The 23235-nt window shown below is 36.0% G+C and overlaps 2 long non-coding RNA genes across 7 annotated transcripts in view; one reads left to right on the forward strand and one right to left on the reverse strand.

Moving 5' to 3' along the window:
• LOC129060006 (uncharacterized) overlaps positions 1 to 5984 on the reverse strand; it is a 287201-nt gene extending 281217 nt beyond the window's left edge. For 3 of the 5 annotated variants that reach the window (XR_010140312.1, XR_010140309.1, XR_010140310.1), the window contains exons 1-2: positions 5898 to 5942; positions 3652 to 3788 (exon numbers count right to left, since the gene is read on the reverse strand). This is a non-coding gene — a long non-coding RNA (uncharacterized LOC129060006). Of the gene's footprint in view, positions 1 to 3651; positions 3789 to 5897 lie in introns of all 5 variants that reach the window. The other 2 variants (XR_008526311.2, XR_010140311.1) reach the window with 2 other exon arrangements.
• A 70-nt stretch (positions 5985 to 6054) lies between these two features.
• LOC129060009 (uncharacterized) overlaps positions 6055 to 23235 on the forward strand; it is a 46963-nt gene continuing 29782 nt past the window's right edge. For both annotated transcript variants that reach the window (XR_010140528.1, XR_008526315.2), the window contains exons 1-3: positions 6055 to 6196; positions 7671 to 7726; positions 10386 to 10525. This is a non-coding gene — a long non-coding RNA (uncharacterized LOC129060009). The remainder of the gene's footprint in view (positions 6197 to 7670; positions 7727 to 10385; positions 10526 to 23235) is intronic.

Below are 23235 nucleotides of genomic sequence, written 5' to 3' on the forward strand. Positions count from 1 at the left end.
AAGAAATGGGAAAAGGATTCCCTGTTTAATAAATGGTGTTGGGAAAACTGGCTAGCCATATGCAGAAAGCTGAAACTGGATCCCTTCCTTACACTTTATACAAAAAGTAACTCAAGATGGATTAAAGACTGAAATGTAAGATCTAACACCATAAACACCCTAGAAGGAAATCTAGGCAATACCATTCAGGACTTAGGCATGGGCCAAGATTTCATGAATAAAAGACCAAAAGCAATGGCAACAAAAGCCAAAATTGACAAATGGGATCTAATTAAACTAAAGAGCTTCTTCACAGCAAAAGAAACTATCATCAGAGGGATCAGGCAACCTACAGAATGGGAGAAAATTTTTGCCATCTATCCATCTGACAAAAGGCTAATATCCAGAATCTATAAAGAACTTAAACAAATTTACAAAATTAAAACAAACAACCACATCAAAAAGTGGGCGAAGGATATGACCAGACAATTCTCAAAAGAAGACATTTATGCAGCCAACAAACATATGAAAAGAAGCTCATCATCATTGGTCACTGGAGAAATGCAAATCAAAGCCATAGTGAGATACCATTTCATGCCAGTTAGAATGGCGATGATTAAAAAGTCAGGAAACAGATGCTGGAGAGCATGTGGAGAAATAGGAATGCTTTTACACTGTTTGTGGGAGTGTAAATTAGTTCAACCATTGTGGAAGACAGTGTGGCGATTCCTCAAGGATCTAGAATTAGAAATACCATTTGACCCAGCAATCCCATTACTGGGTATATACCCAAAGGAGTATAAATCATTCTACTATAAAGACACATGCACACATATGTTTATTGCAGCACTGTTCTCAATAGCAAAGACTTGGAACCAACCCAAACGCCTGTCAGTGATAGACTGGATAAAGAAAATGTGGTACATATACACTATGGAATACTATGCAGCTATAAAAAAATGAGTTCATGTCCTTTACAGGGACATGAATGGAGCTGGAAATCATCATTCTCAGCAAACTAACACAGGAACAGAAAATCAAACACCCTGTGTTCTCACTCATAAGTGGGGGTTGAACAATGAGAACACACGAACACAGGAAGGGGAACATCACACACCGGGGCCTGTCAGGGGATGGGGGGCTGGGGTGAGATAGCATTTAGAGAGATACCTAATGTAGATGACAGATTGATGGGTGCAGCAAACCATCATGGTACATGTATACCTATATAACAAACCTGCACATTCCACACATGTACCCCAGAACTTAAAGTATATAAAAAAAAGAAACTGTATACCTATATAACCAAAATAAGAAATGGGGGCTGTATCTCATTATAAAAGCACTTTGACTCATAAATGATAAAAAGGGATAGGATTAATTTTCAATACCTAATAAAATAATGAATCTAGGCATTTAATATCAACTGCTAATATCACAGAATGAAGGAGAGCAAAAATTGTAATAGAAAAACACAACACTCTCTATCAAGGACTTTTGCCAAAAAGAATTGAACCTACACATCATCAAGTCCTTAGAATCAAAGATCAATTTAACAAAAATAAAGACAAGGAAATAGTATGTTAAACTACATGATGTTAATTCAACCAAAAAAAAATTATATATATAGGGCACTCCATCTGCTAATACTGCTTCTTACAATTAATATGGAGAATCTCATTTCTTTAATAAAGCATAAAATGCATGAAAAATATATTTTAATAAAGTATAAAATAAAGAAAAGATAAAATGGGACTCATTAAATGTCTTAATGACTTAGTGAAAATGTGCTCAAAAATTCCTAAGCATCAGGGAGATGCAAATCAAAACTGCAATAAAATATCACCTCACACCTGTTAGAACAGCTATTATCAAAAAATAAGATAAAAGTTGTTGTTGAGGATGTGAAGAAGAGAGAGAAATCTTGTACACTATTGCTGAAAATGTAAAGCGGTATATTAATAGTCACTGTGAAAAGTAGTATGCAGGTTCCTCAAAAAATTAAAAATAAAATTACCCGCAATCCCAATTCTGAGTATATATCCAAAGGAGTTGAAATCAATATCTCAGAAAGATATCTTCAATCCCATGTTCATTGCAGCATTATTTACAATAGCCAAGATATAGAAACAACTTAAATGTTTATCAGTGGATAAGTGGATAAAGAAAATGCTTTATATATACACAAAATAAAAAATGTTCAGCCTTAAAAAAAGAGGGAAATATTGCATGCATCTATAGAACATAGGACAAATACTGTGTAATCTCACTTGTATAAAAAATCTAAAACAGTTAAATTCATAAAATCAGATAGTGGAATACTGGTTACTAGGGACTGAGTGGAGGAGGAAATAGAAATATATATATATTATGTATTTTTCTATGACTATATATTATTTCACATATTTTATAAATATAAAATTTTAAAAAATATAAAATATATCAATATATGGTTGAGCATGAACAAAATATTCTGGAAAGATTTTGCTATGGTTTGAATAATTATCCCCTCCAAAACTCATGTTAAAATTTGATTGCTGCTGTGGCAGTCTTAGGAGGTGCGACTTTGGGAAGTAATAATGCCATGAAGACTCTGACCCTATGCACAGGATTAGAACCATTACAAAAGAGCAAGTTTTGCTGTTTTTTGCCTTTTTGCATTTTTGTTTTTCTCCATGTGGTGATGCACCAAAAAGGCTCAGCAGATGCCAACACCTTACTCTTGGACTTCACAACCTCCAGAACTGTGGGAATATAAATTTTTCTTCATTATAAATTACCCAATTTCAGTATTGTACTATAGCAGCAGAAAACACACTGAGACTGAAATATAAGAAACTGATAATAATGATGACCTCTGAGGACTAGAACTGTAAGTCTGTACTTTTGGGGAAAATAGAGTAGATTTAAAATAAAATGTTTGGGTTATTATTATAACTTGCTTTGTTTTATTTTTGTTTGACAGAAAAAAATAAAAATCAATCTGTAATGTTGAAAGTACAATAACATATATTTGTAGAGAATTTGTAGAAATTATAATATACATTGTATCTTCCAAAGTAAAACCAAAAAAAAGAGGGGAGAAAAAATCAGAGAATAACATGAAATATTTGCCTTTGGGTATCTGAACAAAATGTAATTTTATTTTTATTCTTTTTTTCTGTGTATTCTAAATGTTCTGATAGGATTTCATATCAATTTTATTTTATAAATGAACCTTTAAAACACCATTTGGTGATCTATCAACTCTCTAAAAAATTGTAAACCAATCCTTTCCTTAGCCTCTTCAATCCCAGCCTCCAATCCCAAACCCATCTAATTCTCGTTTATTTCATAGCACTTATTACCTTCTTCTCTACAAATTACTTATTTGTATAATATTGGCTTTTAATATGCCTTTGCTTTTATTTCTATATCCCAGAAAACTGTTATTTGCATATTGGTGCTTAATGTATGGTGTTGAATTAATGAAAAATGCCTTGTCATTTTCCAGGACCTATTTGTCTTTTGAAAAAGACAATAAGTAATTCAAAATCTAAGCTTTTGGAACTTTAAAATATTTTGAGCATTAAAGAAGTGTTATCATGGGAGCTGAGTCACATAAACACGAAGCTATAACCTAGGCAGCTGTAACCTTTGTTTCTCTGATTATAGATTAGACTTTTTCCTTACCTACATTGTTTTGTAGAATGTTATACATGACTAAAACGTGACAGAGCAAGCCTCTTTCCTTTTAACTGTTGATGTTCTTTATAGATTAACTTCCCGTCTTCCTATCTCACACGAAGACTTCATGACTATCACATTGTCTGGGATGAAATGTTAAATATACTTTTTAGTTGGAATGGAAATTAAAACAATCTGTATGAAAAAGAAAACTAATTAAATTGTTACTCATAAAACAGCCTTGTCTAGAAAATGCTATAATTCTACTGAATTTCTTTGCTTTCTACCTATATAAGCAAGACTTTAACTTTTAACTTTGGAGCACTAACCCCATTTCTCTGGAGTCCATATTTCCTGGATAGCTATTCTCAGCTTTTTGTTTGAATAAACTTTTTAAAACTGGATTCTGATTCTTTCAATTTTTTCAGGTTGACATGAATTTAAAAAAAAAATTAGTAAAATGGGAATGTGATAAGATCACCACTGCTTCATGCCTCAAGTCTTTGATGATGGGCGTTATTTCTGGTTGCTCCAGGCATGTGTTACTACATTGAGTTTACTAAGTTGGGAGCAAAAGGAAGTTCTGAATTTGTTTTCTATCTACTCTACCTTAGAAACCCTCATTATAAAGGAATGGTAGCCAAAGACATGTCTTTAAACAACACTTTCAGGAATTGGAGAAATAACTGATGCTACCTGCCTTCACTTCTCTATTTTGTTTGTTTTAATTAGTATTCCTGTTATTTAGTTTAATTGCTCTGCCCTGAACTCCAGTTACCTTCTTGGGTCTCTAAGCTCATGCTAGCATTTAAAAGGCACTTCCCCAAGCAGTCTGAGTTGCATTCCTTAAACTCTCCACAATTCTGAACAAGCTGTATCCCCAGAAATAGCCTATATACTGAGAAAAGAAAAATAGCTGGAAACAGTCTGAATTATATGAGGTATGCAAAATTTATCAGGCCCAGAAAGAACTGAGGAATCGGACTTCAGTCATATTCTCCCCCCACCAACTCATGCCTGGGGGTAACTGTTTAAAGGCATTTTGTTTCTAAGCAGATGCCTAACCTATTATCTTCATATTCCTGGAATGTATGATACAAAAAACAATGTACAGCCAATCAACAGCTTATGTTATTTTAATGTAAATTATAGGTAAATAACTCAGAAACTACCTCTTCTTTTCCTTTCAAAATCCACTTGTAACTGCTGTTAACCAAAGTGGATATTTAGGGCAACTTGACTCTATGCTCCTGAGTTGCCATCCTCAAGCTTGGCCCAAATAAACTCTCTACTTATATTAATTTGTTCTCAACTTATTCCTTTTTCGGGCAACAACACTATGCTTCACTTTTAAAAATATTTTCAGATAATTCCTGAAACATCTTGGCCATAGCAGGGTTTTTGTACCTCTTGTATGTCAGTGTGGGGCCAAGGCCTTTGGCCCCTTAAAGGTTCACTGAAAAATCATTAGCATAAGGCAGGTTGATTAACAGGAGTAAAAGCACACACCTTTATTTAATGTCTATACACTGGGGCCTTCAGAATGTAGACCAAACCTCTCAATGAGATACAAAAGCTTATATCTTGAGGTTACAGAAAGAATGGGGGCTTGGATGCTGATAAAACAGTTTATGAGAGGGAGAGAGGAAAAGTCATGGCTAGTAAAGAAGGCCTTGTTATGTAAATGAAGCCTTACAGGTAGTAGACCTCAGAGAGAATAGATGATAAATGTTTCTTTACAGACTTTTAAAGGTATCAGACTCTCAGTTAATCTCCCCTAGATCCAGGACAAGCTTTGAAAGGGAAGGCCTGGTTAGTGGGGAGTCTTTACAGACGCCAATTTCCCCCACGAAAGACATCTTTGTGGGACCAATTCAGTCTGCTGACCCTGTGGCAACCATTTCAAAAATATGTCATAGAAATATATTTTGGGGTAAAATGTTTTGATTTTCTTCACACCATCTGAAGAATATCTTTTGTAGACCTTCACTGCCTGACCCCCTCTGGCACCATTAAAACAGCCTAGTCAGTTTCCCCATACTCCATTCCAAACTAGACCTCCCCTTCCCCTCTCTGAAGCTCAATGTTTTTGAGCCATGTCTTACCCTGAAACAAAACTTCTGCTCCACATTTAATCCCACTCTAACTAATTGTTGTGCCAGACCCCTATTGACTCCACTAAGGATGACAGTGTGTCCTAGAGGCTGAAAAAGGAACCTGGAGATAGCAAAAGAGTTATTGAAGGAACTTACATACAGGGACAATCCAGGAGGAGCAGACTGGACCAGAGAACCACCACCATTTGTAAAACACATGCAGTTTATATAGCAATTTCACTTAGCACCCTCCACCTAGCAACCTTCACCTAGCAATCTCCATGTAACGCAAAACAAAGGGCCTGGATCCCCTGTATGGCCTGCATTCCAAGGGAATGTCTGGGGATTCAGATGTCCTTCATAGACAAGGAGTGAAACTGGGTTGTCTACTCCTGGATCCCTTAGCTCAGGACTCCAAACACACATTCTTCTTAGACCATAGGGTCATTCTCAGGGTATGCTTCAGCTATGGTTGTCAGGTGCCTTTGCCATGTACCAACTATAATTTATGTCTGTTTACTCTTGGAGATACATTTTCAGTTGGTAGGGTCAGAAGTGAGGAGACATTATCTCTCAGGTGGCTATAACTTTCTTTCACTTAAGTTTAACTATATGGAGTAATTGTATCCTTTCTGACTATTGAATGAAGTATTTGGATAACATAGAATAAGTGAATATGACATATAGTTGATTTCTGGCATGACTACATTTACCTATGTTCAGAAGTTTCCATACCCAAGAAATTACTGCTATTTATATAATTGACTCAGGTTGCAGGGTTCACAAAAATATTTCAACATAAAAAGAATTGCTAATAAAATATTTTTTACATGACCCAAGAGAAGTCATTAGTTCAGAGAAGACTTTTCAATATTTGTACTATATTTGTAAAATTTAAATGATTTTATAGATAATATATTGTGTATATTATTTATATACTATGTATCATAAACATATTGTAAGATTGACATTTGGCTTGTGAGTATTACTTAGGTTTCAGAAATACTGGAAAACAAGCAGTTATGATAAATCCCTATAGGTATCAGATTCTACAGACATGAATTACAGGGCTACAGAAAACTTTTCCCCAGAATATGGCACTTCAGCGTGCTAAGTGCTTTGAAAATAGAAAGGCCTCAGAAATAAGTCTCAGAACCATGGTTTCTCTCTGATTTTTCCCTCTTCTCTGTTTTTCTGATCCTCTTTCCAAAAGCATCAATGGGGACTCTCTCTGGAGTTTCTTTATCTGACTAAGAAAGCTTAAATGCAATTGTCTTAAGTCTCCCTCCCTAGGAATCTCACCAAATGACCAGGAAAGATCAATCCCCAGAAAAGAGACTAGTGGTCTCTCACCGTGCCCAGACAGACTTTTTACCTGTTTTTCCAAGGGCAGCTCCACATGATTACCTGGGGAATTTTATCTTTATGAGAAAACCATCTTTTTTCATGAGCAGCTCCACCCATCACCTTCCCATAATGTCTGCCTCCTGCCTCCTAGATCCATTTATTCTTCCCAATGATTTACTGTCTCTCAAAAGAAATGTCTGCATTTCTCATCTTCCCTTTCCCCTCTGGAAAAAAGCATATAATCTGTACCTCACTGGGTAATTGAATAATCACTCTGTGATTTTCTCTCTGCACATCAATAAATTTGTGTCTTTTCTCCTATTAATCAGCTTTTTGTCAGTTGAGTTTTAAGAAAACCTTCAGAGTATAAAGGGGAAGTTTTCACTTAAAACACAAGAAATACCCACTTAAAATGATTTCAAACACATTTGGAACCATAAAAATGTTATTACTAGGAAAACCTAAAAGACATAAAATCATGTAGTTCAATCGTATGTCTAATACTTGGTATTACTAGTGTTTACATGTTACTGACAGCAAATCCACAAGGGTCTGCAGCAACCTCAATTCTTCCCCCTTTAGAAGAAAGAATATGACCGAGGGATATGACTGAGGGTTATATGGCAGAAGAGACCAAGGTAAGTATAGGAGCAGGAGTGAAAGTTTGTTAAAAAGCTTTAGAGAGGAATGAAAAGAAAATAAAGTACACTTGGAAGAGGGTGAAGCGGGTGACTTGAAAGGCAACTGCAAGGTTTGACCTTTTGACATGGAGTTTTGTATGTTGGCATAATTCCAGGGACTTGTGTTCCTTTTCCCCTGATTCTTCCCTTGGGGTGGGCTGTCTGCATGCTCAGTGGCCTGTTAGCACTTAGGAGGAGAGCACGTGTTTACTAGAGTTGTACGAATACTCATTTGAGGCATTCTCCCTTACCAGCTGATGTCCCTAGGAGGTCACACACCAGTTAAATTCAGCCATTTTGCCTTTTAGTGTGCATGTGTGAGCCCATTCACTCACTCCTGAGATCTTTTTGAGAAGCTGCTGATTACCAGTCTCATTTTATTTCTATTTATAGTAAGACTACCTTTCCCTAACTGACTGTGACCCATTATTATTTTAGAGAGACAGTTAATTACTGCCAGACCATCACCTGATGGTTGCCTGACACTGCTGGTCGGGTGAGAGGAACTCTCTCCTGCCTTGCTCATGCCTAGCTAGCTACCTACTATAATATACAGTATCCAGAGGCACTCCTACAGTTAGGTTTGTCTCAGAAAAGCATTACCTTTTTTCTTCTAAGTACCACAGTTTTGTTTAAAATTATTTTTAATTGGTATAAAATATCTTCATTAGCAGTATTAGTAATAGTTGAGAGTAATGCAGAGGAATGACTTTTCCTTAGCATACTGTCCTTTGTGGTCATGGTTTTACTTATCAGATAACTTCAGATTTTGTAATTACCTAAGACGTATTTACAGTTTTGACAATGAAAATAATTTAAAAGTTATTTTAAGAGGCAAGTTTAAAATGTTAATGTAAATGCAGAGTCAGCTTTATTTATTGAATGCCTCTGTGGTACAAAAAGTAACGCATAGACTGTCTTCAATTACATGCATTAATGGAAAAGACAAGATATATGCACTTGTAAAAGGCTGACAAATTGTTATAGCAGCATAAATTATACAACTTATGTAAACTGAGTAAAAATCATGGCCAGAAAGAGTCAAGGCAAAGGAATTAAGCATGCTGTGTTTCTGTTAACACAGCCTTCATTCTACCCATCTATTTTGATTGAAAGAGAAAAATCTCTCTAAATAGCTGAAAGTTTGTTGATAAATAGATTTTTTGTAAACATCCCCTATTTAGATATTATTTAAGAATATTTGCATGTCAAAGCTCTTGAGGAAATAAAAAGGGCAAGCAGATCTTTATAACATATATATTAGTTATATATATGGTTAATAATTTTCTGATAACTTAAGGACAGAAAAAGTTTGATAGAGTTATGCACGCAGATATACATAGCTTTAAATTTTAACGTATTTTGGCAAAACTAAAAGTAAAGGTGTTATAATTTTTGCTAAAATTCATCCAAAACTAGAAAAAAATTCAAGAGGAGAAAAAAATAAAATTGAGAAACTAAACATAAGAGTAGACATGAATCAGATACATCTGTGCAAGAAACAGAAAAAAATAAATGAAATATACGATATGGTTTACACCAAAACCCATTAATTATTGTTGACATTTTTATCTTCTAATTGCAATATGCTATTTTCATGTGTATCAAAAGTAGAGCACTATATCCTGACTCCAAGTGCTTTCCTTAAAACAAAACAAACAGAATTAGTTTTTCAGCTTAGCAAAGCATACTATCTATTTTAGCACAACAGGAATGCTGCCATTTTAATAGGATAGCAGACAAGTGGATTTATTCTCAATCCTTTAAGCTTCTACTTCAGGGGACTAAAATGTGTGAAAAAAATTGCGGATCCAATTTTAGACTATGTTTCAAATCCACTGAGATTCTCCATTCTCTACATCTCTGGAACATGATTACTGTGAGAACATCTGCACTTTCACAAGGCTGCCTGCTTCTCTGTTAAGACATGAAAACAGAAGAAAATTGAGCAAAAATTGAATTTCATGTGATTGAGCAAATTTGAGTTTCACGTGATTCATGTGAAGAGAATAAACAAAGGGCAAAATAATTTTAGAGTGCTAGTTACTAAGTTGAAAGGTACAATGTCATTTGTTAATGAAGTTACTTTATTTATTCATGAAGTTAAAATTTTGTTGATAATTTTTATCTTGTGGCCTTTACCCAATTTCTCCTTATTACATGTCAAATAATTGTGTTTTAAAATAAATTCTAAAAAGTTATGGATTGTACTCTTAAAATGCATTATCAATTTTAATTTTAAAATATATATTTTCTATTATAAACATTTTCTATAATAGAGGATATTACAATGAAAGGGAAAATATTCTTGGTCTTCTCAAATAATATAATTTTATATAAGGTATAATTTATAGCCTTAAAAGCCTCTATAAAGAGATGCTATATGGATATATTATCCATATTGTTGCCTGAGGAAAATTTTAACCAGAATATGAATTATAATTTTTAATAATTTTGAATTTTCTCCTTTGATTCATTTCTGTTTTTCTCTTTTTTAGTGTGCTTTATACAAATTTTATAAGCAATAGTTGGCTTTGATTTTAAATGAGCTGTTTTACTTTACTCATGCTATTTTCAGAACACTTATTAATTTATGAATTTATTGATTTTGGTTCAGTAGGACCCACGGGTCAAATAGCAAACTCAACCAACCAAGATATGAAAACGATGCAATAAAGAGAAGAAAAAGTTAAAGTACTTGACAAAATGAGACATGCTGCCAGAATTTTGAACTTTACTTCTTTTGAGAAGGCCCAGGTCGGTTCTGAATTTCTTTGGAATTTGTTTACATGTTAAGATATAGTCATTTGTTCTTCATTTTTAGCTGTCTTTTCTTTTTCCCTGAAATTTCAAAAGTGAAGAGGTAATCTACAATTGATAGCAGATTAGGAGGGGGTTGGCATGCACGGGAAGAAATAGGAGCATAAGGAGACGAGTGAGAAGACATAAAAAGCCATGACAGACTTTCATAGAAAAATGTCAATATATATCAACTTACCTCAATATTTTCTGGAGCTGTAAAACTACACAATGGTTGATATTCTTCTTGAAGCTCTGTAACTATACATTATTTAATTATGAAAGGGATATATGCAAGATTTTAGGGAAGGTGTCCTTTCTGGCTGACACATACAAATTGATTATATGTGTGTATGTACACACATATAATATTACAATATTACTATAGTACTTCCACAATCTCTTAACAGCATGAAATCTTCAACAACTTCTCTGACTCTCTCCATAATCTTTGGCTAATGACTCGTCCCTGAATCTTCCCACCGTAGTCTTCTCAATTGGTGGCCCATTTTTCAACAACAGTTCATATATTAATGGTCCTGGAGTTGGGGTTTAAGTGTCCTCTTTGCTTTCCCTTGTTGCTTTCAGGTTATTCTTTATTTCCTTTCTATCACAAACAACATTAAATTGCATGGTCCGTATCACTACACCTCACTGGTTCATAATACTATATTTGGTACTTTCTTCTACACCCATGGATCATTCCCAATTGTGTGCTGGCTTCCTTTTACTGTCACTTCTTCCAATATAGCCCTTGTATTAATTATCAGTGATTTCATTATGCACAAAGATAATCATTCCTTGAGCCCTTCTTTTTCAACACTCTTGCTCTGTACACTACTTCAGCTATTTTCTTTCATAGTTATGCCCTACACCTGGCTATTATTTAGTAATTTTCCTCCAATACTGATTGTAAGCATCCTGCATTGTTGTGGGCTGAACTGTATCCTCTCCACCCTCCAAACTCATATGTATGTGACTATATTTGGAGACAGGACCTCTGCAAAAGTAACTAAGGTAAAATGAAGTCTTATGGGTGGGTCTTAATTCATTATGACTGGTGTACTTTTAAAAAGAGGAGATTTAAACACAGACGTGTGCACAGTGGAAAGACCTGTGACAACAGAGGGAAAATTTCAGCCATCCACAGGTGAAGGAGAGAGGTCTCAATGAAACCAACACTGCTGACAACTTGATCTTGGACTGCTACCCTGGATAACTGTAAGGAAATAAATTTCTGGTGTTTTAGCCATCCAGTCTGCAGTATTTTATTTTGGCAGCCTTAGAAAACTAAACACACTCTATCTTCCACCTCCTGTCTTCCCAACACATTTCTTTTAGTACACAATCAATTTCAACCCAGCTGTGTCCTAGACCTATTGATCATACAGTCTCTTATCATTGTGATTTCTTCCTTGCCCTCTTTTGGCAGTTTAAACTCCATGTTTAGTCATTTTTAACTTCTTTCTGAACTACAACTGGAACACACAAACAGTATATGTACATATTGATGAATTACCACCAAATGTATGCTCTCATGTAACACATATGGAGTATTAACATGGTGAATCATTTGTTTCCTCCTTGTCTTTCTCTTTCTTTATTGTACTTATTTTGCATAACTGTAATTCTGGCTGAATTCAATTTTCCCTTTATTAGGTACATTTGCTTGTAAAGAGAGATGATTTTAGAGAAAAATTTGCAAATGTGTGCACCATACTCACTTTGAATTCAAGAAAAACCTTGTTGTTGGTTACTTTGGTTCATTCTCTATTTAGGTTTTTAGACCAGGGGTCAGCAAACTTTTTTTGTAAAATACCAGATAGTGAATATTTTCATATGCCATATATTCTGTGTCATGACAACTATAGTCAGCCATAGACAATATACAAAGAAGGGGAATGGCTGTGTGCCAATAAAACCTCATTTACAAAAATAGGCAACAGCCTGGATATGGCTAGGGCCTATAGTTGGCTGACTCCTGTTCTAGACTATTATATAAAATATTTTCTTCTGTCCTCAGACAAAACCTTCTAGCTCATTGTGATTCTCAGATGATGACTTTGATTCTTAACCTAATCAGAACATTGAGACCATCTTAAAAAGGATATTAGGTTGGGCATGGTGGATCATGCCTGTAATCCCAGTTTTTGGGATGCCACGATCTCCTGATGCCAGGAGTTCAAGACCAGCCTAGGCAACATAGCGAGAGCCTATCTCTACCAAAAAAAAAAAAATTACAGAAACAAATTAAAAAGAAAAGAATGTTAATTATCTGCCTCCACTGTATCTAGGCATTTGTCAGATTCTAGAAACATATTCTCTGTTATTTCTTGTAATACTGCTGTAGTATATAGATTAACTGTGCATGCCCATCTTTAAGGCCACCACTTTCAGTTGTGCAATAGATCTTACATCTTATTATCTATTGAAAAACATAGCTCAAGCAATCTTCTTTCATTACCCCAACCCATCCATTTTTCTTTTTCTGCTGCATGATTTCTATCAACTGCAAAACAAACCAACAAAATACAAAGCAACAGCAACAAAATCACACAGTGATTTTAGCTGCCACAATCCCCTTCCAGCTGCACTCATATTTATTTCTTTTCTCTTACATACCTCGACAAGGATTTCTATATTACTGAATTTAACTCTTCTCCTGTTTTCTCCTTAATCCACATTAATTAGGCCTTTTCTGTTTCTTTTCTTATTATTATTTTACTTTAAGTTCTGGGATACATATGCTGAACATGTAGGTTCATTACATAGGTACACATGTGCCATGTTGGTTTGCTTCACATATCAACCTGTCATCTAGGTTTTAAGCCCTGAATGCATTAGGTATTTGTCCTAATGCTCTCAGCAGCACATAGCATATTTGACCACTTCTTCCTGTTCTTCTTTCTTCACTTGCTTTCCAGATATCATACTCTTCTGCTTTTTCTCCTAATGTTACTTATTTTCAATCTCTTTTTTTAGTTCATCTTAGTGTGACCACAATGTGGGGGGTCTTGGTGCTCAGGGCTTGACTTGTTCTGTCAGTTCTCACTCCCATGGTTTGTGCTTTTTAAATATTATCCCATATATTTGAAGGGTAAGACTTCAAATTATTTGAATATCTAGCCAGGGCCTCTCATTTCTACTTCAGTCTTATATCTCCCTACCTCCTCAATATCCCTACTTAGATGGTTAAAGATAAAGTGCTTTGGGGGAAATATAAAGTTAGTTTTCATTTAGCTAGTATCATAGTATCACAGAATTTCATCAAAATTTTGTTACTGTAGAAACAGTAACAATATGACTGGAACCTAAATCCCAATGTTTGCTCAAACCATCTATCTCTATAAAACATCACTTTCATATTCATATCTAACATCTAATTCTTCTTACTACTATGATTTCTCAGTCTCCTACCTCAGCTTCCATTCCCATGAACACATTAAAAGTTAAAAACCATATATGTGATTCAACCACATATACAAATACACATGCATGTACACATTAAATTGAAAGATTATAGTGACAGACAGAAAATCTCACTTACATTTAATTTCAAGAACTCAATGAATCATCACATGCAAAGTAAACCAATTTGCCATTTATCTTTATGGTGGTAATTCGTTGTTTTATAAAGCATCTGAAAAGGGATAGGACTGAGTTTCTGTTTGTTTCTATTGAAAAACTAAGGGGTAATGCAAACTGAACACTCATTAAATATATATACACACATAATATATATGCAGATATTATATTAATATATTTATGATTATAATATTTAATACTGAAAACATTCCCATGAGATAGGTGATTTATGGTTTATATTGAGTAAGAAAAGCAAAGACTAAGCTTAAGAAAATACATGCAAGGTAATATAATTTGGAAATAGTAAATCCACAATTCAAACCTCAGCTATCTAATTTCTAAAATGTGTTCTTAACTTCTGAATTCCTTGGTAAGATATCCCAATGTTTAAGCAGGAAAAAAAATAGTACTTTTGAAGAAATCTAGATAATATCCAACCTCATTCAATTTATTCCCTATAAAGATATTCTTCAGATGCTGAAAGAAATGTTTCCTTCACTTTTATTGTCTTAGCTATATCAATTTTGGCATTCAGGGCCATGTTAGGGCTTAGGATATAAATTATATGCCTGTAAAAATTTCCATTCTGTTAATATCTTTTATGTGGCAAATTCCTCTTGTTCCTTATTATGGTCTATGAGTGTAATGATTGGGTAATGATATCCAATATTCTGAATCATTTTATGTATATACACCATATGCATGCAAATTCGATTTGCCTAATACTTTGCTCTTTAATTTGCATTTTCATAGAACTAGTTGAGTATTATGAGGTAAAATTATATTGACTGATTTCAATATCTTAAAAAGTTAAATCGTCATTATATGGGAAATGTTTTGAGCATTAATTATAAATGAATCATAAAAAAATTCTCAAGGCACACATCTTGAGTTATAATGTGATAATAGCTACATGTACTAAAGATTTATATTAGAGTTGCAGTACATACCCCATGCTTTGATTAAAAAATTAAACAGTGATATCAAAGGGAAATAATTCATTTTTTAACTGGAAATACCAATGTAAATATATTTATGTAATTCTAAGCCAGTACAAATTAGATACAAATGGCATAGCTATATAATGACATAAAAAATCAACATACACCAAGTGCATGCCTGTGTAAAAGCATTAGCAATTTTCATTTAACAAAAATATAACATTTATTCCCACTAACATTTTTTTTAAATCATAATAAATAGAGGCTCCTAATCTGAATAATTAGAAATCATACATGTTCTAGCATAAGACATTTGCCCTTTGGCTTCTGGTTAAAAAACCGTGAGGATTTAAAAACCAAAGGGCTGGTATCAAATCATGGAGTTGAGACTTTCTAGACCTACATAAACATCCTGGCACTACACCAAAGTCTAGGTAAATATACAAAAGGTGTCATATTTGAGAAATTACAGGTAAAAGAAACATGATGAACAAAGCTTTAGGAATAAAAGAGCATGCTGAGGGTAGAAGTACATGTGCAATTGGTTTTATTTGATTAGAGTTTCTCAATCCTCCCTGGGCAACATCAGTCTTGAATTTTTTAAATATAGATAACTGATTTGAACATTAGTATTATTAAATCAAAGTCTTCAGAAACCATATTGAAGAAGTTATATTTTTAAAGGATTTCAGGCCAGGCATGGTGGCTCATGCCTGTAATTCCAGCATTTTGGGAGGCTAAGGTGGGCGGATCACCTGAGATCAGAGGTTCTAGACCAGCCTGGGCAACATGGTGAAACCATGTCTCTACTGAAAATACAAAAATTAGCTGGGTGGCACATGCCTGTAATTCCAAAATTGACAAATGGGATCTAATTAAATTAAAGAGCTTCTGAACAGCAAAAGTAACTACCACCAGAGTGAACAGGCAACCTACAAAATGGGAGAAAATTTTTGCAACCTACTCATCTGACAAAGGGCTAATATCCAGAATCTACAATGAACTCAAACAAATTTACAAGAAAAAAACAAACAACCCCATCAAAAAGTGGGCAAAGGATATGAACAGACGCTTCTCAAAAGAAGACATTTATGCAGCCAAAAGACACATGAAAAAATGCTCACCATCACTGGCCATCAGAGAAATGCAAATCAAAACCGCAATGAGACACCATGTCACATCAGTTAGAATGACAAAAATTAAAAAGTCAGGAAATAACAGGTGCTGGAGAGGATGTGGAGAAATAGGAACACTTTTACACTGTTGGTGGGACTGTAAACTAGTTCAACCATTGTGGAAGTCAGTGTGGCAATTCCTCAGGGATCTAGAACTAGAAATACCATTTGACCCAGCCATCCCATTACTGGGTATATACCCAAAGGACTATAAATCATGCTGCTATAAAGACATATGCACATGTATGTTTATTGTGGCACTATTCACAATAGCAAAGACTTGGAACTAACCCAAATATCCAACAATGATAGACTGGATTAAGAAAATGTGGCACATATACACCATGGAATACTATGCAGCCATAAAAAATGACGAGTTCATGTCCTTTGCAGGGACATGGATGAAAATGGAAATCATCATTCTCAGTAAACTATCACAAGGACAAAAAAACAAACACCGCATGTTCTCACTCATAGATGGGAATTGAACAATGAGAACACATGGACACAGGAAGGGGAACATCACACTCTGGGGACTGTTGTGGGGTGGGGGGAGGGGGAGGGGGGAGGGATAGCATTAGGAGTTATACCTAATGCTAAATGATGAGTTAATGGGTGCAGCAAACCAGCATGGCACATGTATACATATGTAACTAACCTGCACATTGTACACACATACCCTAAAACTTAAAGTATAATAAAAAAAAAAAAAGAAAGTCATAAGAAAAAAAAAATTAGCTGGGTGGCACATGCCTGTAATTCCAGCTACTTGGGAGGCTGAGGCATGAGAATCACTTGAACCCAAGAGGCAGAGGTTGCAGTGAGCCGAGATCATGCCATTGACTGCCAACCTGGGCAATAGAGCAAGACTCCATCTCAAAATAAATAAATAAATAAAAAAGATTTCACATGTGATTCATTAAGTCCTGCTTACACACACACAAAATTAAGTAGACAGTGAACAAAAACAAAGCAAAATAGACTTAAGTAACAAGTATGAATGAGCCATGTGTCCCAAAAAATATATTAAAAAAAAGACTATGTTTCTCAAAGTGAAAGAGTTTTATTCTAGGAAGAGTTAAGATGAGAATTGAATATTTTCATTGTGATATGGTAACTAACAAAAAAAGGTTGATTTCCAAAAGAGGAATTATAGTAAATGGATTGTACTGAAGGATGTGTTGAAGGTGGCAACTGGAATTCTGCGTGAGAAAAACCAAAAGTGAGCAGAAAAAGAAAAAGACAAGAAAGTATTGAGTATGCTTATGCTGAATAAAATAAAACATTGTATTAAAATATGCTTTACAGAGTTTGAGGTAAGCCTGGAAAGCATAGCAAGACCCCATCTCTACCAAAAATAATTAAAAAAAAAAAAAAAGCCTGGTGTGGTAGCGCACACCTGTAGTCCTAGATACACAGGAGGCTGAGACAGCAGGATCACTTGAGCTTGGAAGGTTGAGGCTGCAGTGCACTCCAGCCTGAGCAACAGAGTGAGATCTCATCTCGAAATATATATGTGTGTGTGTGTGTGTGTGTGTGTGGGTGTATTAGTCCTTTCTCACACTTCTATAAATAACTACCTGAAACTGAGTAATTTATGAATAAAACAAGTTTAATAATTCACAGTACTGCAGGTTTAACAGGAAGCATGGTTGGAGACGCCTCAGGAAAGTTACAATTATGGACGAAGGGCAAAGAAGAAGCAAGCACCTTCTTCACACGGTGACAGGAGACAGAGAGAGTGAAGGAGGACATGCTACACACTTTCAAACAACCAGATCTCATGAGAACTCTATCATGAGAACAGTAAGGGGAAAGTCCACATCCATGACTTAATTAACTCCCACTAAGCCCCTCCTTCAACATGTGCAGATAACAGTTTGACATAGAATTTGAGTAGGAACACAGAGAAAACCATGTTATTCCACCCTGTCCCCTCCCAAATCTCGTGTCCTTCTTACATTACAAAACACAGTCATGCCTTCCCAACAGCCCCCAAAAACTTATCTCATTCCTGCATTAACTAAAATGTCCAAGTACAAAGTCTCATCTGAGACAAAGCAAATGACAGTTACTTCCAAGATACAATGGGCACACAGGAATTGGGTAAATGCTCCCATTCCAAATGGGAGAAATCAGCCACAATAAAGGGGGCTACAGCGCAGTCATTAAATCTTAAAGTTTCAAAATAATCTCCTTTAACTCCTTGTCTCACATTCAGTCTACACTGATGCAAGGGGTGGGCTCCTAAGGCCTTGAGCAACTCTGCCCCTGTGGCTTTGTACAGAGCAGCCACCGCAGCTGCTTTCACAGGCTGGTGTTGAGTACTTGCGGCTGTTCCAGGTGCACAGTGCAAGCTGTTGGTGGATCTACCATTCTGGAATATGGAGGATGGTGACCCTCTTCTCACAACTCCACTAGGCAGTGCCCCAGAGGGAACTGTGTGTGGGGGATCCAACCCCACTTTCCCCCTCTGCACTGCCCTAGTTCTTCATGAGTGCTCCTCCCATGCAGCGGACTTCTGCCTGGACATCCAGACATTTCTATACATCCTCTGAAATCTAGGCAGAGGTTCCCAAACCTCAACTCTTGCCTTCTGCACACGTGCAGGCCCAATACCACCAAGCCACCAAGGCTTGGGGCTTTCACCCTCTAAAGCAACAGCCTGAGTTGTACCTTGGCCCCTTTTAGACATGGCTGGAGCTAGAGTGGCTAGGATGTAGGGCATCATGTCCTATGGCTGCACAGAGCAGCACAGTCCTGGGCCCAGCCCATGAAAACATTTTTCTCTTCTAGGCCTTCAGGCCTGTGATGGGAGAGACTGCTGTGAAGGTCTCTGACATGTCCTGGAGACATTTTCCCCATTGTCTTGGCTATTAATATTCAGCTCCTCTTTATTTATGCAAATTTCTGCAGCCAGCTTGAATGTTTCCCCAGAAAAAGGGTTTTACTTTTCTACCACATGGTCAGGCTGCAAATTTTCCAAACTTTTCTTCTCTGCTTCCCTTTTAAATATAAGTTCTGGTTTCAGATAATCTTTGTTTATGCATATGAGTGTACACTTTTAGAAACAGCCAGGTCACATCTTGAATGCTTTGCTGCTTATCAGTGTTTTCACCAGATACGCTAAATCATCTCACTTAAATTCAGGGTTCTACAGAACTCTAGGACAGGGGCAAAAAGCCACCAGTCTCTTTGCTAAAGCATAGCAAGAGTGACCTTTACTCCAGTTACCAATAAGTTCCTCATCTCCATCTGAGGCCAACTCAGCTAAGACCTCATTGTGCATGTCACTATCAGCTTTTCGGTCAAAATAATTTAACAAGTCTCCAGGAAATTGCAAACTTTCCCTCATCTTCCTGTCTTCCAAGCCCTCCAATTGTTTTAACCTCTGTCTCTTACCCTGTTCCAAAGTCACTTCCACATTTTCAGGTATCTTTATAGTACTGCCCTACTCCTGGTGCCAAGTTTCTGTATTAGTTTGTTCTCACACTGCTATGAAGAACTACCTGAGGCTGGGTAAATTATGAAGAAATAAAGTTTAACTGACTCATGGCTCTGCAGGCGTAACAGGAACCATGACTGAGAGGCCTCAGTAAACTTACAATCATGGTGGAAGACAAAGGAAAATCAAATGCCTTCTTCCCCTGGTGGCAGGAGAGAGAGCAAATGGGGAAGTACTACACATTTGTAAACAAACAGATCTCATGAGAACTCCATCATAAGACACCAAAGGCGAAGTCCACCCCCATGTTTTAACCACCTTCCACCAGGCTCCTCCTTCAACATGTGGGAATTAAAATTCAACATTAGATTTGGGTGGGGACACAGAACCAAACCATATCTATATCTATATCTAATCTATATCTATATTGGTACCTATATTTATATCTATATATATCTGTAATCTTTACCTACATCTGTAATCTATATCTATATATGTACACACAAATGAAATTTCGGTGGGGACACAACCAGACCATATGGATATGTATCTATCTATCTGTCTATCTAAAACCTGTTTATTTTTACATATATTAATGTGGCTTCTGGTGAACTTCTAATTACATATGTAGCTGGCCTTACATTTTTATTGGATGCCAGTCTTGAGTTAATCTATGACCTGAGTAAGGTCTCTGATTTTCCTGAGCACAAATATTTGGACATGGTCAGCCTCAGTTCAGAGACAGTCTATGACTGCTCCCCTACCACATGCTGTAGGTGCCAAACATCCCTGGTGCCAATTTTCATGGGGAACGACGAGAAAATAAGAGAATAGAGATTTTACTTGGATACTCATTTGTTCAACACTCTTTGTCATAATTGAGCTTTTGTTTTACCATCTCAGTACATAGTGCATGAGTGTGAGTGAGATATTTTTGAAATATTAGATACTACCTATTTTTCCCTTTCCCCCTTTGCTCCAACACCCTCCCCCACTCTGTATTTTCCAAGCATAAGTGTCCATTTTTATTGCCTCAGGTAAGAAAGTGATAATTAAGCAGAGAATCATTAAACACCTAATGACCGAAGCTCGTAGGAAACAGAAATGACTTGGGTGTAAAGGGTTTAAAGAAGTTGACAGGCCCTCAAGAAAAAGATAGATGCATCCTGCTCCCTGAAATAAGCCTAAGGAGTGGCAAAAATAAACAAGCAAAACAAATAACTAACAAAAAGAAAACACGGCAAACAAAAATATAACTTTTTCAGCTCTGTGTGGGGAAGATTCCAATAGAGCTCCAATGGATGCCTACTTTGTTCCAAGTAGAAAAACATCAGGAACCAGAATCTAGTGTTCCTCCCCAAACAACAATGATTACATAAGTTGCATGAACTTAAATTATATCTTAGGGAGAAGGGGGGAGAAAAATTAATTGAGAATAAGTGTATACCATTATGGTTGAAATACCTTAAATTAGGCCGGGCACAGTGGCTCACGCCTGTAATCCCAGCACTTTGGGAGGCCGAGGCGGGCGGATCACGAGGTCAGGAGATGGAGACCATCCTGGCTAACATGGTGAAACCCCGTCTTCACTAAAAATACGAAAAATTAGCCAGGCATGGTGGTGGGTGCCTGTAGTCCTAGCTACTCAGGAGGCTGAGGCAGGAGAATGGCATGAACCCGGGAGGGGAACTTGCAGAGAGCCGAGATCACGCCACTGCACTCCAGCCTCGGGGACAGAGCGAGACTCCATCTCAAAAACAAAACAAAACAAAACAAAACACCTTAAATTAAAAAAAACTATTTCCACCTAAAACGGATTAGAACTAACGAATTTAACAAAATTGCAGGAAATAAAATCAACATGCAATAATCAATTGTGTTTTTATATACTTGCAATGAGCAATCTGAAAAGAAAATTAAGGAAAAAATTCAATTTACAATAGCATCAAAAAAATAGAATATTTAAGAATAAACTTGACCAAAGAGGAGAAAGACTTATATGGTAAAAACTATCAAATGTTGCTGAAAAAAATGAAAAATCCTAAATAAAGGAAAACACAGTGTTTATGGACTAGAAAACAATATTGTCAACATGTCGTTACTAACCAAAGAGAGCTACAAAATTATTGAAATTCCTATCAAAATCCCAATTACTTTTTAGAAATAGAAATATTTACCCTAAAATCATATAGAATCTCAAGGACCCCAAATAATTAAAACACCTTAGAAAAGAAGAACAAGGTTGGAGGGCTCACTCTTCCTGATTTCAAAACGTATTACAAATCCATAGTAATCAAAACAAAGTGGTATTGGCATTAAAAATTAACATAAGAGAACTATGAAATAGAAAAGAAAGCTCAGGAATAAACCCTTACATATATGGCCAAATGATTTTCTACAAGGGTGCCAGGACCATTAATGGACGGCTAGTTTTTTACAATCTTGGGAAAACTGAAGATCTGCATGCAAAACAAATGAAATTAGACTCTTACTTTATAATATACACTTAAATTAACTCAACATGAGTGAAACACCCAAGCAAAAGAACTAAAACTATTAACCTATTAAAAGAAAAACTAGAAGGGAATTTCTTGACATTGGATTTGGCAATGATTTCTTGTATCTGACACAAAGTACAGGCAACAACAACAACAAAAATAGGCAAATTGGGCTATCCTAAAATTTAAAAGGTTTGTGCATCAAAAAACTATCAACAAAGGGAAAAGACAACCTAAGAAATTGAAGAAAATTCATGCAAATTATATATTTGATAAAAGACTGATATCTAGATATATAAACAACTCCTACAATTCAACAATGAAAAAAACAAATGACCCAATTAAAAATGGAAAAAAAAACTTAAATAGAAATTTCATCAAGGAAGATATCCAAATGACCAATGAACACATGAAAAGTCACTTGACACCATTAACCATTAAAAATATGCAAATGAAAACAATGAGCTACCACTTTGTACTCATTAGGATGGTTAATAATACACACACACAAAAGGGAAATAAGTTTTTTTTTTTTTTGAGACAGAGTCTTGCTCAGTCCCCCAGGCTGGAGTGCAGTGGCGCGATCTCAGCTCACTGCAAGCTCCGCCTCCTGGGTTCACGCCGTTCTCCTGCCTCAGCCTCCAGAGTAGCTGGGACTACAGGCGCCCGCCACTACGCCTGGCTAATTTTTTTTTGTATTTTTAGTAGAGACGGGGTTTCACCATGTTAGCCAGTGTGGTCTCCATCTCCTGACCTCGTGATCCACCCTCCTTGGCCTCCTAAAGTGCTAGGATTACAGGCGTGAGCCACCGCGCCTGGCTGAGAAATAAGATTTTTAAAAATAGAAAGTGTTGGTGAGATTGTGGAGAGATCAGAACCCTTGTTTATTGCTGGTGGCAATGTAAAATGGCCACGACTGTGGAAAATGGAATGGCTGTTACTCAAAAGTTAAACAGATTTGCCATATGATCCAACAATTCAATTTCTGGCTATATATTCAAAAAAATTGAAAGTAGGGACTCAA

The sequence above is a fragment of the Pongo abelii genome, chromosome 5 (genome assembly GCF_028885655.2).
Source record: "Pongo abelii isolate AG06213 chromosome 5, NHGRI_mPonAbe1-v2.0_pri, whole genome shotgun sequence".
In the NCBI taxonomy this organism is placed as follows: domain Eukaryota; kingdom Metazoa; phylum Chordata; class Mammalia; order Primates; family Hominidae; genus Pongo; species Pongo abelii.